General features: G+C 27.8%; 1 protein-coding gene across 1 annotated transcript in view; it reads right to left on the minus strand.

Annotated features, from left to right (window-relative positions):
* LOC129983757 (calcium-binding protein E63-1-like) overlaps positions 1-17,720 on the minus strand; it is a 68,177-nt gene that overhangs the window by 49,987 nt on the left and 470 nt on the right. The window lies entirely within an intron of this gene.

Below are 17,720 nucleotides of genomic sequence, written 5' to 3' on the forward strand. Positions count from 1 at the left end.
CATGGCATTTTATCATGTACCATAAATTCCTTTAAAAATATCCCATTAAACTTCCCTCAACTTTTCAGCAATAATTTGCACTCCGAAATACAAAAGTAATAGTAAAATCGGGAAGAAAAAAAGTGAAAAGGCTCCAAGAACTCGATTGAAATGAAGCTTTGTATTAAAATGAAGAATTGTAAAAAAAGAAGCTGTTTCCAGAAGTTTGGAAGCAAAGAAATATTTATTTCTATAAAACGAAATATACAAAGAGAAAATATTGTAATTCTTCAAAAAAAAAAAAAAAATTGAACGAATCGCCATGTTTCAGATCTCCTCGTCCAAGCAATCATAGTCCAAAAACTCCATTTTTGAAACTATGATTGCTTGTCTGTCTGTTTTTCTGTATACACGACAACACAAAAATATGGTAAATAGTCCTTGCTAAAAATTTGTAGATATCTCAGATTTTAAGAGAAATCCATCCAGAGAAAACCTGTGTCCGACTGACCAAATATAAGCTATCACGATAATTACAAAAAAAAAAGAAAGATTGATGAATAAAATTTAACATTTAAAGTGCAAATAATAAAATTTGCAACCCAATCCTCTATTAATCTATTCTTTCACAAGCATGTAGATGCGAAAACTCAAAAACACAATGATATATATTTGAAATATGAAATTTGGTATGCAATTTTACTACAGTTACAGTTTTGTTTCGGACTTTGATTTCAATCGATTGGTCAAAAGATGTCCAAAATACACATTTGGGTTTCTTCCGCTTGTGTATTAATCGAATCTCGGCAATTTATCATTAAAAAAATCGTCAAATATCGTGCACTTATAGCCTCTTTCGCAGCTTTTGTTCGCTATAGATGCGATTAATAAGACACAAGTACATTTATTAAAATATGTACGAAAAAGTTACGAAAATACCATTTTTGATTATTTTTCAAAAATTCACTAATTAACAAGCGAAAACAAAACAACCAAAGCTATTTTAAAAAGTTCTAAATCTTTCCATTATAACTGAAAATAAAGTTATTTAAAAGGAACTTGATTCACATTCTAATTTAATTTTCAATCAATCATGAGCTAATTATTTTTATTTTTTTAATTTTCTTAAAATTTGTGTAGTAGGTGCACAATTCAACTGCAAAAAAGTCTAATCGTAGGACTGACACCAGGACTCTTCCACTTGTTGGTTTGGATTACCCATCAAGTAGATTTCAATGTTAAATTTCCTGTTCCGAAACAAAATCAAACCGAAATATATTAAAGGGAGAGACGAAACAGAATGAATCAAACAGGAGCTAAAAGGGCGGTAAACAGAATACAGCGAACAACTGAACACGAGAGAGTGAGACGGGATGCTAGCAAATGCTAAAAGGAATTCAGAATTAAAATCTTGAGAGAGCAGACTTGAAGCTCTAGTTGAAAAAGAATAATATTTGAACGCAGGATCAAAAAAATGGAAAGTTTGAAGAAAAAAAATGTCTTCTGCTGCAGTGAATGTTACGTAATAAAGTACAAGTGCTCAATATATTTACTAATTATAATTATGAATCTAAAAGTATTGTGAGTATAGAGAAGATGTCGAGTATTCTTCAATTTTCGGTGCATAAATATGTCTAGAAATGTCTAGAAATTTGTCTAGCATGTATTGCGAAATGACTCTCTAGTGTAATTGCCTTTGTTTCGAAAATCACGTGAACTTTTTTATAAGTCAATTTACCGACAGGATTTGATAAAAAATAAACACTGTAAAATGATATTCAATGGAGATTTATATTTTTTGAGGAAAGTCACTGGCAATATTTATTAAAAAAAGAATCGTGAAGGCTATGTAAAAATTTTGTATTTCGAATAGTAGTTAATAACCTAATAATAATTAATAATATGAAGAACAAAGTAATGATATAATTTTACGAATCGACGCAATTTCAAAAAAAAACAGCATTGCAGAAATATGCTAATTCGAAAATATGCCCACTAAAATTATATCCTCTTAAATCTAACTGAACAATAATAGGCTATTAAAAATTTTGTACAATCAAGAAATTATGCTTTATTGTTATCCAATAATACAAAATTGCACACTATTATAAAATAAAATACTGAATACAGAGCTGAAAGATTGCTAAAATTATCCTTTTTTAAATTTGCATCTGAAAACAAATAATTACTTTTAACAAATTGAATGGATAAACCAGATAAAATTATGGGATGATCATTGGAAAAACTTCAAAAGAACGATCAAACGCAAATTATAAATAATGCGTTTAACAATGAGACTAATTCTCTGGGCAATGCTAAAAAAACATAATTACTAATAGCGCAGGGAGAATAAATATTCCGCACAGCAAATAGATTATCTTCACGCTAGATCTTCACCGGAAGAGATGGTGATTAGTGAAATAGGAAAATCTATTCTTGGAAATTCCAAAAAACTAGAAAAAAATATATATTGTTTTAAGCCTTTATTCGAGACCAGTTGAATAAAGCGTATCAAGACCATTGCATATACTATTAATACGTAATTTTTATATCTGTATCTTACTGAAGTCTCAAGAATATATCCTTTAATTTTATTTAGCGATATAGAATAAATATCTAATTGTTTTGTTTTTAGATTTTATTAAATTGATATGAAGAAAAAAGCTTTCTTTCATCGTCGCTGGCATAGGAACATAAGTCAATGCAAAACGAAGCCTGAAATCTCAAAACAATCGCATCTAAAATATGTTGATACTTCACGATACGGGTGGCTGCAATATGCTTGGTTAATCTTTGGGATAGATATATCCGGAATCTCAAAAAGAGGCAGTTTTCGCAACATTACTCGCAATCTAATAAAATACATCTTTTCAATAGCAAGCTTTGGCAACTTTATCTTCCGCTTAACAATATATATATACTTTCACTCGGTCGAGGCCATTCAATACCAAACACTTATAGCCAGCTTGATGGTGATTACCCCAATGCTGATGTGGACGTCAATATTCGCTAAAAAAAGGACCATTCAAGAGTTCTTTATAAAAATGGCTTCAGTTGATGCAGTTACTCCCAATTCTGAAAAAAGGATTAAGAAATTTGTAAATATTTTACTTTTGGTAGAGATAAGCTGCATATTACTACAAGCGTTTCTTTTGTGGACTGCCTACGGCAAGCCTGTAGATCGAGTAGGATCTTCCTTTCCATCATACTTTACAACTATATGGCTGTACTACAGTCTTACTTCAGTAATGATCGTAACATACTGTTCCATTGGCTATTTTTTCATTCTTCTCTTAAGAAATATCAAGAAAAAGGCAACATATCTTGTCCACAAACCTACGACGGAAGCATTGCTTAAAATTTTCATACAATATTACGAAATCACAGACCGCATTGAAGAATTTCAGAATGCATTTTCAGCAAGTTCTTTCTTCTGTATAGCGCAGTTATGTTTTGTGTTATCTTTAGATATTATGTTCGTCGTAGCGGGTCTGTATACCGAATCTGTTCAAATTTTTCAGATGGTATCTTCTTTCCTGAAGACATGTGTGTCTATATTGGTTATTACTGTCACAGCAGCACAAGTGAGTTCGGAGGTGAATGGCATAAGAAATACTTTGGTGAATGCGAAAACTGAATTCACGCAGAAGATGCTCACGGATGAGAAATTTAAGGACTTGGTGGATTTAATTCTACGAAAAGATATTACTGTCTTATCCGGTTGGAACATTTTAAGTTACGAAAAGGGCTTTTTGTTAAAAACCTTTGCTGCAGTATCAGCTCAAGTAGTCTTAGTTTATCAAGTCATTAAGTTATAAAATCTTGATTGAATACACAACCGATTCCCCTCATTGATTTGTAAACGGATAGATCATGTGAATAATAGTCATAAAAAATATAAATTAAATATATAATCATTTCTTTCTTCTACGAAATTTAATCATATAAAATAGAAAACGTATTACTAATATTTTAATTATTATTTTACTATGGCATATCTTTTCTGCAATAAGAATGTTGTCCAAAATTTAAATCTATCGAATATAAATTTTGTAACATAATAGCCAAACATTCGGAGAAGAAAGCAATTCGTAATAATTGATATTTCATTTTTTTTTATTTAAAGAAAAATTTGACATTTTCCTATGCTTTTAATGATTTTTACTGAAGAAATCACAATCTCCATTTAATTATGAAAAATTTTACAGTTGACTGTTTTAGAACATGCTGTAGAACACATAAGATTTATTACTTTACCTATATATATACATTCTATTGTAAAAGTTGCTAGCTGCCTCTGACAACCAACTATTCGCAATGACATTAAAAACATAAACTTTATAAAGTCACTCAATCTTAAGGAATTACATCTTTATCATACCAAATGAAAGAGTTTTTTTTAAAATTGCACATTAAGCATAGAAATTCGATTTCTTGCCATTCTCACAAAGCATCTCTACTAAAAAATGGACGAAATCGGAGCAATATGCAGTTGGGGTACTAATCGTTTGATCTACCTAAATACAAAGGAATAAATTTGGTGAAATATTACCTGCTATCAAGGCTTGAGACTATGCAAAAGTTTTTATTTCGCGATATTTCTCACAACTTTACGACGTTAAAAGGTAGACGATCACTGACAATGCTCATTGCAGGTCATGAGCTTTTAATGGAAATGGAAATTTCCTAAAACAATACAGTGATTGTGACTGCAGAATCTTAACGTGGTTTATCCCCATAGAGAATAAGCAGTGAAGTACTATTTTGGAAATTTTTTGCAAAATGGAGGTTGGAGAAGGGTAGGTGGCCTTTGATGAGAAATTTAGAAATAATGAGCTTTCATGTGAAATAAAAATTGGCGAAGTCGGACTATTAGTTGGGGCTTTGGGATAGTGTCTTTGATTTTCCTTGTTATTTTAAGCTGACTTCTTCGGAAAACCATTTGGTTTAGCTAAATTATTGGATACGTAAAATTTCAGTTGAATTTATTGTGCATATCTTAATAGTTACCCCAGTAAAATATTTTTATTGAAAGTTTGCTTTAAATTGAAACCTATTCAATATCTATATTAATAATAAAATGTTTGTACTTGTCAGTGTTCTATAGGCCAGACGATTTAACCTGAAACTATCACACTCGGTGCATATAAACTGTGGATTGTTAGAATAGGCAAATAGAAGCGATTTTTATTTGAAATTTTGATTAATAAATAATTAATCAAAATATTTGTATTTTCCCTGATAATTCCCAAAAACATTACTGCATATTAGTAATTTTTATATCATTTTATAATTTAAAAAAAGTTATTTTTTCAATGATATCAATTTTCAGTCAATAATTTTTTCTACTTTTTATAAACTTTTTAACAATATATATATAAGCATATTTTACAACAATATGTTTTATTATTGAAGGGGAACTTGAATCGATATAATTACTACTATTAATGCTTTGTCCTAGTTTTTTTTTAATGTTAATGATAAAAATATGAAGTTAAAACTTATTCTTTGATGCTGGAAAAATTTCGATATAGGGGACACTTCTAATAAATCTTTGGATTTTTTTTTTGTGGTTGTTCATACAATTTTTTTAACCATTTCTAGCCATGTTTGTTTTTATGCAAACAAAAAATGCATTTATAGCTTATTGCTGAAATTTACTGAAAACTTTTAATATTTCTGAAATATTTAAAGTGTAGAAGTAGATTCAGCTAAAATATTTCTGAGTTTTTCAAATCTCACTTTTTGTTTCATTTTTAAGAGAGTTCTTTTAACTAATCAATTTTAGATTGATAATGACTCTCCACAGCAGTGGTTCCACAGATATTCGCATATTCCCAAACAAGTCGCTATTGACGATCAGCTAATTCGTCGTTGCTGATCGCTCATGATGTGTATTCGATTTTAGTTCAATTGCTTAAATGTAATTTCATTAAGATGGTAAGTCAACCTTCTAACTCTCCGACCCGCCCTAAAGCACACGGATTTAAACCATAGAACTGAATGACCGGACCGCCGCAACAGCAATTGGCGGGAACTGTGGTTGAGTCCTAAGGGCCGTCACCGGCCACGGTACAACCCTCCCCGAAGGAAGTACGTCCCGTCATCGATGGGGGGAGTCAGATCCCCCACCTATTAGTGTACCCTCCAGGGTGGCGAGATCCAACCACCATGCCGGAAGCATCTCATCCTCATTTCGAGGTGCCCCCCGAGGGTCTCATTAAGATGGTAAGAATTCCATCAACTTGCCAGCTATTGAAGCCATAATATGTTCTGTTTATTGTATACATGAGCCTATCTAATACATCATAACGTTCTCAAAAATGCAAATGTGCTATTCTAAATTCATAGGTATTATAAATACATTATAGCTATTCGTAAATTACACGATATTAACCACTTAACTGTTTTGCCCGAGCGCCATACGTGCATCTATTTATCGAATTTTGATAGTTGTAAGCAAAAATTAAACCATTCATAACGATTATAATTTAATATTAAAATTACTTCGAATACATAGATAAGTCAAGTATTCAATGGATTTCCATTTAAATCAAAATAAGAAAATATTTCCAAAATAGAAGTTGTTATCTTATTAGATAGTAAAGAAAATAAAACATTTAAGGGATTAAACAGAATCCTTCTTTTTTTTAGCTTTCAACAATGGGAAAAGATCTCGCTACTAAATATTTGATGAAATACTGAAAACAGATTGAGCTTCAGGGCAACAGTGTAATCTGTTATTAGAAATTAGGCAAATAAAAAATTAAACTATCAGGAAAAATGAAAAATTGTTGAATATTAAATTGGAACCATTAAAAAAAATGTTTTAAATTTTGAAGCGATGTAAAATTATTTTTGTTTAATAATATTTTCGAACGCTGAATCATTTTAGCACTATCGTGGGAAACGGTGAAATTCGGGTAAATTTTTGATAAATTATAAGTTAAAAAATAATTTCTCATACCATAATACTACCGTCCAAGACACACACACACGCAAACACGCACGCATGCAATATGATCTGACGAAAATAAAGCACAAAATTGCGAATCCAAATGCAATTTTTATCCCTGTTTTATATCACTCACTTCGAATTTAAAGAAGAAAATTAAATTAAAATTTGTGTAAAATAGAGCAACTATTATTATCTTTGATTTAATCGTTGAATATTGATTTGAAGAAGTCTTAATATTCTTTTAAGTTTCTCTACAATTAAAAGAAAACGTGTGATTTTTTTTGTATGAAAATAGCGTCAGTACTCGCTTATATACGTTTCAAAAGTCAAGTCTGTTCCGATTACCCATTTTTTACTCAAACGTATTTACATGTAAGAACATAGTTAATAAAACGACATTCAGAACTGACAAATTATTAAATTATTTTAATTTTGATAAGTTATCTAATGAATTTATTATCATTTACCACCTTTTACTATTAATTAAGGTATAAAGAAACCAGCATAGAAGTAAATGTAAGATATTTTATTATTTCCATCATAAACATAAAAAATTAAACAGAAAAGAATGTAAACAAATATTTAGAACTAGTATCTATTCAAGAATTTTTAATGAATCTAAATGACATATTTTCTTCTGCATCTGATTTGAATTTCAATAAAATATTCAAATGAAAAATTATTTTAGTTATCACTTTCACTTACTATTTCTTCGAATCTTATTTCAATATGCACTATCAAAGAGCTCTTAAATTCTGATAACTCTCAAATATTCTTTTACAATTTCATAATCTATAACTGAAAATTTAATCAGTATTTTACATTATTTAGTTTTTAAATTGACTATACATAAAGTAAATGATAAAATTGTAAAAATATGAAACGCACGAACGTTACGTTATCTTAAATCATATCTGTCAACCAGCGTAAACGAATGTTTGTTTAGTAGTTGCTTGATAACTGAACTGCTTCCTATCAAATTAATGCTGCTATCAATTCTTGACAATAAAATAACCTTGATATAACCAAATTATCAATGGCAACAAGCTGGATATAAAGAGTTAATATATTTTTTGAGGTAGATTTTTATCATATATTTCAGAAGTATGCTTCAATTAAAATTATTTTCTCCCCCCTCCCTTTTTTTTTCTCTAATACTTGAAATACTCATAATCAAAGTGTCGTAATCGCAGGGTTGAATTAATATACAAGTAAAACATGCAAATGGTCCCTCAACCCCGGATAACCTTAGTGGCTTCCCAGAACTGAGCGGCCCGCTTAATTTTTTATGTGAAATTTTCTGAGAAATTTAATTTACAAGGTTAATACATTCGAACTTATTCAAATAAAATTAGATATATTTGAATGTTGAAACTTTATTCGAAAAGCATTCCTAATCATCTTTTGCAAGTTTTATATTGAGTTATTTTATAACTCAAAATATATCCGATCTTATAATTAAATATTATTTAAAGTCTTAAAATTAATTTAGAGCAATCGTACAATTTTTTACAATTACCAAATTCCTTGGAAAGGCACCAAGTTAAATGTTTTACTTTCCAAAATTTACTACTCAAAACCGTTTCTATTGAGATCAATAAAATTACTAAAGAAATATCTGGCATTAGATATTGAAAAGAGAAACCTCAGGGCATGCATTCCTCTTAATCAGTTCCATAATTGACAAAACATCTATCTCTTCTTTTAATGATGTCCAAGTTATTGACCTTAATGAATACGAAAAAGCAAACGCACGTATTTAGAATTATGCCCAAACATCTTTGTGTCCTTCCTAGGTCTGCAAGCTTTTGTGTAAACGGACAGGTTAATTCACAGATGAATCAAGCTATATGGATGGAATTCGGTATTGAGTATAAATTTTTTTTAGGAGAAGAAATCCTTCCGTAATTACAGTCTCATTTTTTTTCTTTGTACTATAAAGCTAAAAGATATTTTTTCTATACTATAACTACACTGGAAAAGGTTATACACTTTTTTCTTTGCACATGTCTTATACATGTAACTTATAAGCACAATATTCATGAAGATATTTTAAGAGTACTTCTAACAATTATTACCAAAAATATAAATATTATATAAATTTGTAATTAAAAATTTATTTATTTATGGACTACTATTCATGTCCAAGGAAAGTCTAATAAATAATTTTGTTTACTTCATATATTTACATTCGCATTCCCATTTCCTATTAAAATATTAACTTAATTTATTTATATATTATCAGAAATATAACTAAAAATAAATGTTTCAATGAATATGAAGTTAAAGAAAAAAAATATCACAGTAATTGAACTGGCATAAAGAAATGGATAATTTTTAAGAATGCTAAGATATTGAAAAAAAATTCCATTGAGTTGTTTCAGCAGTATAGTTTTAGGATGATAAATCATCAGTGAATGATAATTTCAGAGTATTTTAACCAGTTGTGAAAGTTTAGCTATAAAATACCTAGAAACCATTATTTTTGACCTCGCATTGTGAATGACATTCTTATATAGAAGTATATAATAAAATCCAAGGAAAAAAATCTTTACAAATTTTTCGATAAACAACATATCCAAGACAATTAATTTAATTCTAATTTCTTAAAAATAAAATGTTTTGATGCATTTCTTTTATATTACTTCTCATAGCTTGTATTCATTTAAGGCAACATTTCATTCTAAATAAGAATCAAAAGCATATTGCTGTCTTGTGATTTAACAGTTTTAAATTTACAATAATCAAAATAAAAATATTTGCGTGATTTTTTTTTTTCCTGTGAAAAAAACAGGGAACCAAAAATACGTTTCATAAAGGACTTTAATTTTAGAATTTAAAATTAAATTAAATTTGTATTTTGTTTCCGATACGCAATAAATCTCCTGATAAAGAAGATAGTTTTGCAGATTCAGTAATGGCCGCAGTTACTATATCTGTCATTATTACTGTATTATATAATATCATTTGACAAAAAAATTTGGCGATTTTTGTGGCAACAATAAAGGATCCTGAATATTCGAGAATTTTGGTGATAGCTCCAATAGAATTCAAATTCCAATGCATTCTCTAGAACATTCGATGCCCTATCACGTAATCTATAAATTTTAGAGGCACAGGGACGAAAAACAGTCAGAAGTGAGTAATCGAGAGAATATGTAGTTGAGCAAAGTTTTTCTTTAGAGTGCTATTTCCAGCAAGTTTCTATCTGAACCCTTTCCGTTGTGATGGTTGTTTTATAATAATTTACTAGTACGTTGTTAATTTCTGCAAGTACTATATTGTTTACATTTAGTCTGGGTTTTGTTTTAACATGTAAAATAAAGCATCGTTATCCGTTACTGAACATTTTGAACTTTTCACCTTACAGCTACCAGACGATTTTTCCGTAACATTATCGTTAGATTACGTGATAATGAATAAATTCAATTAATCGCTTACAATAAAGATTTTAACATAGATTAACAAAAAGTGATCTTGCTTCTTTTCAAATTAATAAATTTAAAATTGGTTGTCTCCTTCGATCACCTATGGAATCATTATTTATGTTTTCTCTCATTAGCAATTTATTTACTAATCATGCATTAGGTTGCTAAGTAGAAAAGAAAAGTTAAAACCAGCGGTTATATTAGTTCAAAGGTTATGATGAAATCCTAATCTTTTATTATTACAGCAACTTTATTACCCATAAGGAAAAGGCTAAACAAATTCACTGAAATACAATAAATCAATATGAAAGTAACAGCTTATGGAAATTTAGTCTTTCAAATACAGGAATTTTAGTATTTAGTTCTAATTATTTGAAAACTGTTTATATAAGTCTTTATGATAAAATATTAAACGCAAGTGTATGCACTCTATATGGTGAAATAAAAGTTTTATAGCAACTAATTTCTGTAATTCATTATTTAACTTGATAAAAATTGTTTAATATTTCGATATTTTTTTAAATTATCCAATAACTAATGATTAATTCATTTGGCGTAGAAGAGCCAAAAAATGGTTCTTCCACTAAAAATATCAAACACTTATTATTCTTTTTTTCCCTTCACTTATACAGATGGCTTAGTTACAACGGATAAGTCATTTTTTTCTTTGTTTACCGGAAAATAACATATTGCGAAAGATACTGTACAATTTGGGGGGAAATGTGTCAATGCTATAATTTAATGAGTCTCTTGGATTTAAATTTAACTAAGAGATTTAATTGAATTGGATTAAATTTAATGTATTCATTAGTTGTAATTTTAAGCTTAACTTTTTTTGAAAAAAACTGACTCTACTGTAGCAGTAACCTTCCCACATATAAAAAAAAGTTTAAAATGAATTTACAGTATTTTTCCTTGGTGAATGGGCGGATTAAGTTTACATTAATGTAAGTCACTTTTTCAAAAAATATACTATTGCACATTTTTCTTTTTCCTGATTTTTTTAAATTGCTCTTGCGATGATCATTTTCTCATCTTACTATCGGTAATTTTATAATTTTGTAAGGTCATATTAAATTTACGTAAAAATCTTATGAGCTTCTGTCTCAACTGTCTAATTAATTTTATGCATAGAACAATTACCAATGGAAACGTGAGCATTACTTTTATCAAAAAATTCTACCCTTTTTATCGCTTAGCCTCTGTTTCATATTCTTCAAAAGACTATATTATTTTGGTATATTTTTATGCAATTTTGATAAATTTTTAGATTTCAAATTTTTACAACCATTTTTTAAAGATTTTCATTTTAAATTATTACGATTGAAAGAAGTATCAAAGGTCAACTTTAATGTTTTTCATTTTGAAAACTGTAATTCAAATGTGAAAAGTTGTGCTTCCGAAGTCTGCTTCTGTTTAGTGCTTATCTTTTTCTATGACTTTTTACCTCCTTTTAAGATTACTATCTGAAGTACCCGAAGTACAAAGGAAGTTTGTTTTCGCATGCTTTATCATTTCTCAAGAAAGATAATATTGATTCGAATCTTTTAAAATCAATAGAATGTTTCTGTGGAAATTTACGAAACTCACAGAAAACACTAGCAGAAATATTTACAGCTAACCATATTTGATGCCATCCTCTTATACATGTTCTCAGTTGATGGCAAGTAAATATTTTATCTACAAAAATTTACTCATAGTTTATTCTAATCTTAAAGCTGAACTTTTCAAGAGCTTTAGTTTTTTATGAAATTCAATACAGCTGAACATTAATGAACAGTATTAAACTGAGATTCATAAATTTTAATAGGATCCTCTCTGATAAATGGAGCCTCAACCTCCCAAAATTTGACTGAAACTTAAACTATGATAAATTACATTATTCTAAAGTTAGTTACAGAAAATTGAAGACTAAGTTCATTTTTTTACGAAAATTCTGAAATTGTGAATTCGACACTTTCGAAAATAAAGCTTAAATTTATGTTATAGCATTCGAAAACAATACCTCGAACTTCCTATCCCCAAATTAAAAAATATTGATCTACATTTATAAGGCAACATAAAAATATTCCAGCTGAAAAACATAAAACAGCGGGAGTTTCTCCCTTCGACTTTTTAACTTACTTATGCATGTGCAGACTTATAAGTATGCAATAAATACATATTATGGAACATTTTTTTTTGTTTTTGTTTCGATTCATGTGAAGAAAAGTAAGTTCGCATTTTGGTCAGTTAACTCCAAATTTGATAGATATCTACAATTCTATTGATAAGAATAAATACGAAATATCTTTTATCATTGTAGTTACATTTTTAATCATAATAAATCAATATTTTGATTCATATGATTCTAAATTTAATATAAATCTACAGTTTTGTGGTAACCATCCGTAAAATTTTACCCATCAAGCTTGAGCAGCTTTTGAGCAACCACTTTTTCATTTGCAGGAACAGACACTCAGACAAACATCCCGTCGAAAGATTTCGCCCAAAATTTCATAAAATCTACAATATTTCTATAAAGATCGTTCACCTTATTTCATCCATTTAATTTGTTGAATTTTGTATTATCGTGTTCACAGACAAATTGACATAATACCAAAAAAAAAAAAAAAAAAATGGTATTTCCGTATTTATGGAGAAGTGAAAACATGAAGATTTACTGAACTCTCCACATCTAATTCCTTGATGTTTAGAATATTTTACTTTACAAGATAGTAAAAACAATCTAGAAGCTCTTTAAATATGTAATCTCAATGAGCAATTAATGTCTATGTCTCATTCTAAATGAACCAGCGAAATTTCGGCTTGCTAAAATCATATTATTCATATAGTAAATGTAAGAAATGGAGATAAAGTTATGGTTTTAGCTTATGTAATAAAATTTTAAATAAGTCCTCTCTTTTTTTATAATTATTTTAACGATGGTCGAAAGATAAATTCACTTTCTTTTATAAGTTATAAGATGGAAGTCTACAGTCATATCTTAAGACCTACAACACATTAAATTTTTATTAGAGATTTTCTTTTCCATTCGATATGAAAACACGACAGGGCAGGGATATCCGAAATCCAAAGTCGTCTTTGTAGAACAAGTAGCAACGAACAGGATTAAGAAAAAAACAAAGAACGAAAACACATATATAAATATTTTTGAAAACCTGTTTTAAATTTGTGTACAGACATTTAATATTTCTCGACTGAAAACTATGAAGATATTGATAGAACTGATGAATTATTAATACAAATAAAAAATTTACTGAAATTACTTTTTATCAAAAACATAGAGTGCAATGAAACAAACTTTAAGAATCCGCATATCTTTTATTGAAATTAATGTATATTAAACATATCTAAAGGATTTATAATTCTTTCCTTTGGTTTAGGAAAGAAATGATTCTAAAATTCATTACACTTATGTCGGTAATTTTTTTGTTTCTTTTACTTCTTAACAACAAAAATCAAGGTCATCACTTGATTTCAAAATAAAATTTTTAACTAACTACAGAATTAAAATTTTAAGAGCATAAAACAATAAAAAATGGAAAATTGCAAAAATTATGTGCCAAATTTTATTTACTCCATTTTAGTTATCACTCATGGTTGGTTATTTATTGGACTTTTTTAAAGCAAAACCTATTTTTTGCTCTTGTCAAAAATATCTCTTAGTTCGGAAAAACAAGGCGGTTTGTTGGAAAATCATGACAAAATTTAAAAATGGGAGATTACAAATATTATAAGCCAAATTTTCTTTAAGTAATTTTAGCGTTCATTTAAATTTCCTTAGTGTTGGTTGTTTACTGAATTTTTATGAAAGAAGAACTATTTTTGGCGTTTGTCAAAAATTGAGTTTGAAAAAATATAGCAGTTTGTTGAAAAACCAGATTTGTGAAGTTTCTTAAGGCAGATATAAAATGAAACTGCATGATTTTTATTTCCATGTTTTTCTATCTCTTTTCCCCTCTAAAGAATGTCAGTCTATTATTACTTAAAATGGCAAAATCATGTAAGATGTAAACAATACACCATTCAGTTGAGAATAAATTTTGAAAATATCTGGCAGCATGAATGGGTTTATTTCTTATTTCATAACATATAAAAATAAAAACTGTTGCTTGAGTCTCATGTAAACTACATAATCGGTCTTTGAAAGCATAATTTACATTTTCAAACCTATAAATTCAAAAGAGTGTAAAGGATTTTTTTTCAGTAGATACAAAACAATGCTGTTATCATCCCCATTCAACGCAGATGAATAACAATAGAAAATGACAAAATTTCGAAATTTTTGATATATCTGGCACGTTTGATTTGAATTTTTTTGTTTGCTTGGATACATAAATAAAGTGAAGATTCTTAAATGTAAATTATAAGACAATGACCTTTCTTTCGAAATTTCAAATTTTTAGTGAAATAATTTCAGATAGAAAACTGAATTTACCACAATAAAATGTTTTTATATTCTTACATATTTGGATTCTTCTTTATTATATTGATTTCATTTATCTTTCATATTACCTTTCAGAATAGGGAAGATCGAAGAAATAACTCAATCTCTATCCCTGTTAAAAATAAAGTTGAATTAGTATTTCTACTTATGACAAAGAAGTGAGTATGTGCGTTAGCGCTCTACAGGCTAAATAATCAAATTTATAATTACTAAATTTGGCAAATAAAAACCTTGAAAGGTGAAATGCGGCCGAAGCTATTTTTCTTTTCAGAATTTTAATTAATTAAAGAATAGAAATAAAATAAATATTTAATTCATTAATTAAAATTGAAAGAGATTTTGGCATTTTTCCACCATGATTCACAAAAGTATTGCAGAAATTATTTTCATATAGTTTCAAAATTTTTAAATGTGTTCTTACCAATACCAATTTAATAGATATGAAAAAAATTACCTTATTTTCAAAAATAAATTTCAAATTTTTATCTAAAATACAAACCTTTCCATTATTCCATCAAATATTTAATAACGAAATTTTGTTCCATTATTCAACAGCTAAGAAAGGGAGATCCTTTTTAATATTGGACGATTTACATGAAAAATAAGAAACTGATATTGCTCTACAACCAAAGTTAAAGAGTAGATGACCTGATCTAGAATAGATACGATCTCTAAAGTTTTTTTATAGTTTAAGTTTTTATTAGCACTGTAATAGCATGGGACTCGATTCTATCAGGGTAGTTCGCATATGCAAAGAACAGAATATATGTAAGGCTATTAAAATAACATTGCTTTAATATTTTGCATATGTCAAGAGGGAATCATGGATCTGAATTTATGTTTAACGATGTTACTGATATTAAATATAACCAGTATCACTGGTGAATCTTTAGATTTGTAATTAATTATGGTAAAAGGTCTTAAAATTTACTGATTGAACATAAAACTTATTTGAAGGAAAACTAAATGCGTGTTCTTTTTTTTAAAAATATATACAAAATAGATAAACACACACGGATCCACGGGTATAGCAGCTACTTTAATATAAGAAGATTTCATTTTAAACATTATTATTCAAATATAATCAAAATACAGATTAGCCTAGAAGATATTGATATGTTCATCAAATTATCAAACATTCTGACTCGCGTACCAGAAATTGAGTATTTCCAAATAAAACTATTAATGTAAAAGCAGCAAATACATCTTTTTAAAATTACAAACAACATCAAAAGCTGAAATTTTGAAAGAATTTTCTGTCAAATAACCCCCCTTCCCCCCAAAAAAAATTAAACCACTTTACTATTTACTTGTCTGTACTGTAATAATTGGTTGAAAAATGTGATTGCATTTTAAGCATTATTAGCATTTTTAATATAAAAAAAATCATTCGGTTTTCCATTTAGAAGAAAATTTATTTTCTCACCAGACAAAGTTAAAGCTTTTATTCTGAGAATTTCGAAAATTTGAATGTTTAGTTTTTAACAGTACATGGATAAATTTTTAAGCATATATCCTGTAAAATATTATCACCAAATGTTTGATTTGAATCCCAATAAATAAATGAAAGATCAATAGTGAGGATATATATATAATATAATTTTACATTGAATTGCTTTCATACTCTTAAATTTTTAAAAAATAAAATAATTTTTGAACCATTTGCTTAACCATTTACTTATTCACTGAAGTATTTGATTAAATGAAGATAATTTAATTGGCATATCAAAGAAACAAAAGAAGCAACCACTTTTAATTAATAATAAAAACAGATTCCAGTAATTTTTACAAATATAGTAGCAAATAAGTAATAATTTATGTTGAAATATTAATATTGTCAATATACATCACTTATCTGAATTTTATAAATTTTATAAGAAAAATTGAAGTTTCCGCAACTAATAATAAATATTTTATATAAAAATTCACATTTGGTATGAATATGCCATCTTATATTCACACTAGATGTGATGGAAACTTCTCAAAAAAGAAATATTAATAAAAGCAACATCAGCTTAGAGATGGAATATCTTTGAAGTGCTGCCCATCTTTCACTTATCGCAAAGCTATTGAATCTTATCAAGGACTAAGCGAGCTCTTTCATATTATGCATTTACGCGCATTTTAAAATGCCTCTGAACGATTCTAACATGTATAATATTTTACAACGTTATGTATGAAAGAATACTAAATTTGTCTACCACATTTTTTAATAATTATTTTTCTCTAACTAAATAGGTCTTATATGAATATATGTAAGAATATTGATTTTAAAGTCTTCTATAACAATTAAAAAAAAACAAATTAATAATAAAAAATTAGCAACAGATCCCAATTAAGCAATTTAAATAGGGAAAAAAAATATATCGCGAAATTAAGAAGATATAATTATATTCAGTTTTAAATTCTGCAATAAAATTCTCATTAATTTAATTCTGACTAAATAAGTTATAGAATAATACAGTGCTGAAATTTAGTTGTGAATTGTTAAAAATATAGCTATAAGATTTCCGTTGTTTATTTTAATTTAGCAAAGTATTAAATTTCTCTTAAAAATATTGATAACTGAGCGAGTAACTGAATGAGATAACAAAATTTTCGTGTTATCTAATTAAAGTTCATATTATTTCACTGCAAGTATCACCTAAATTAATGAAAATTATTTAATAATTTGAAAATATTTAAAATCATCAAAATTAAAATCTGTCTATTTTATACAAAGCCGATAAAGTATTATTGGTTAATAACTAAACACACATATACAAATAAAATATTTGAATTATTTTGCAATGAGAAATAAACTAAGAATAAACTGAGAAAATTTACATTGATTATTGGCAATATTTCATTGTTTTGTTTCAAATAAAAAAAAGCGTAAAAAAACAATTTTGATTTTCTGTGTGAA

Source organism: Argiope bruennichi, chromosome 9, assembly GCF_947563725.1.
Source record: "Argiope bruennichi chromosome 9, qqArgBrue1.1, whole genome shotgun sequence".
Taxonomy (NCBI): Eukaryota; Metazoa; Arthropoda; class Arachnida; order Araneae; family Araneidae; genus Argiope; species Argiope bruennichi.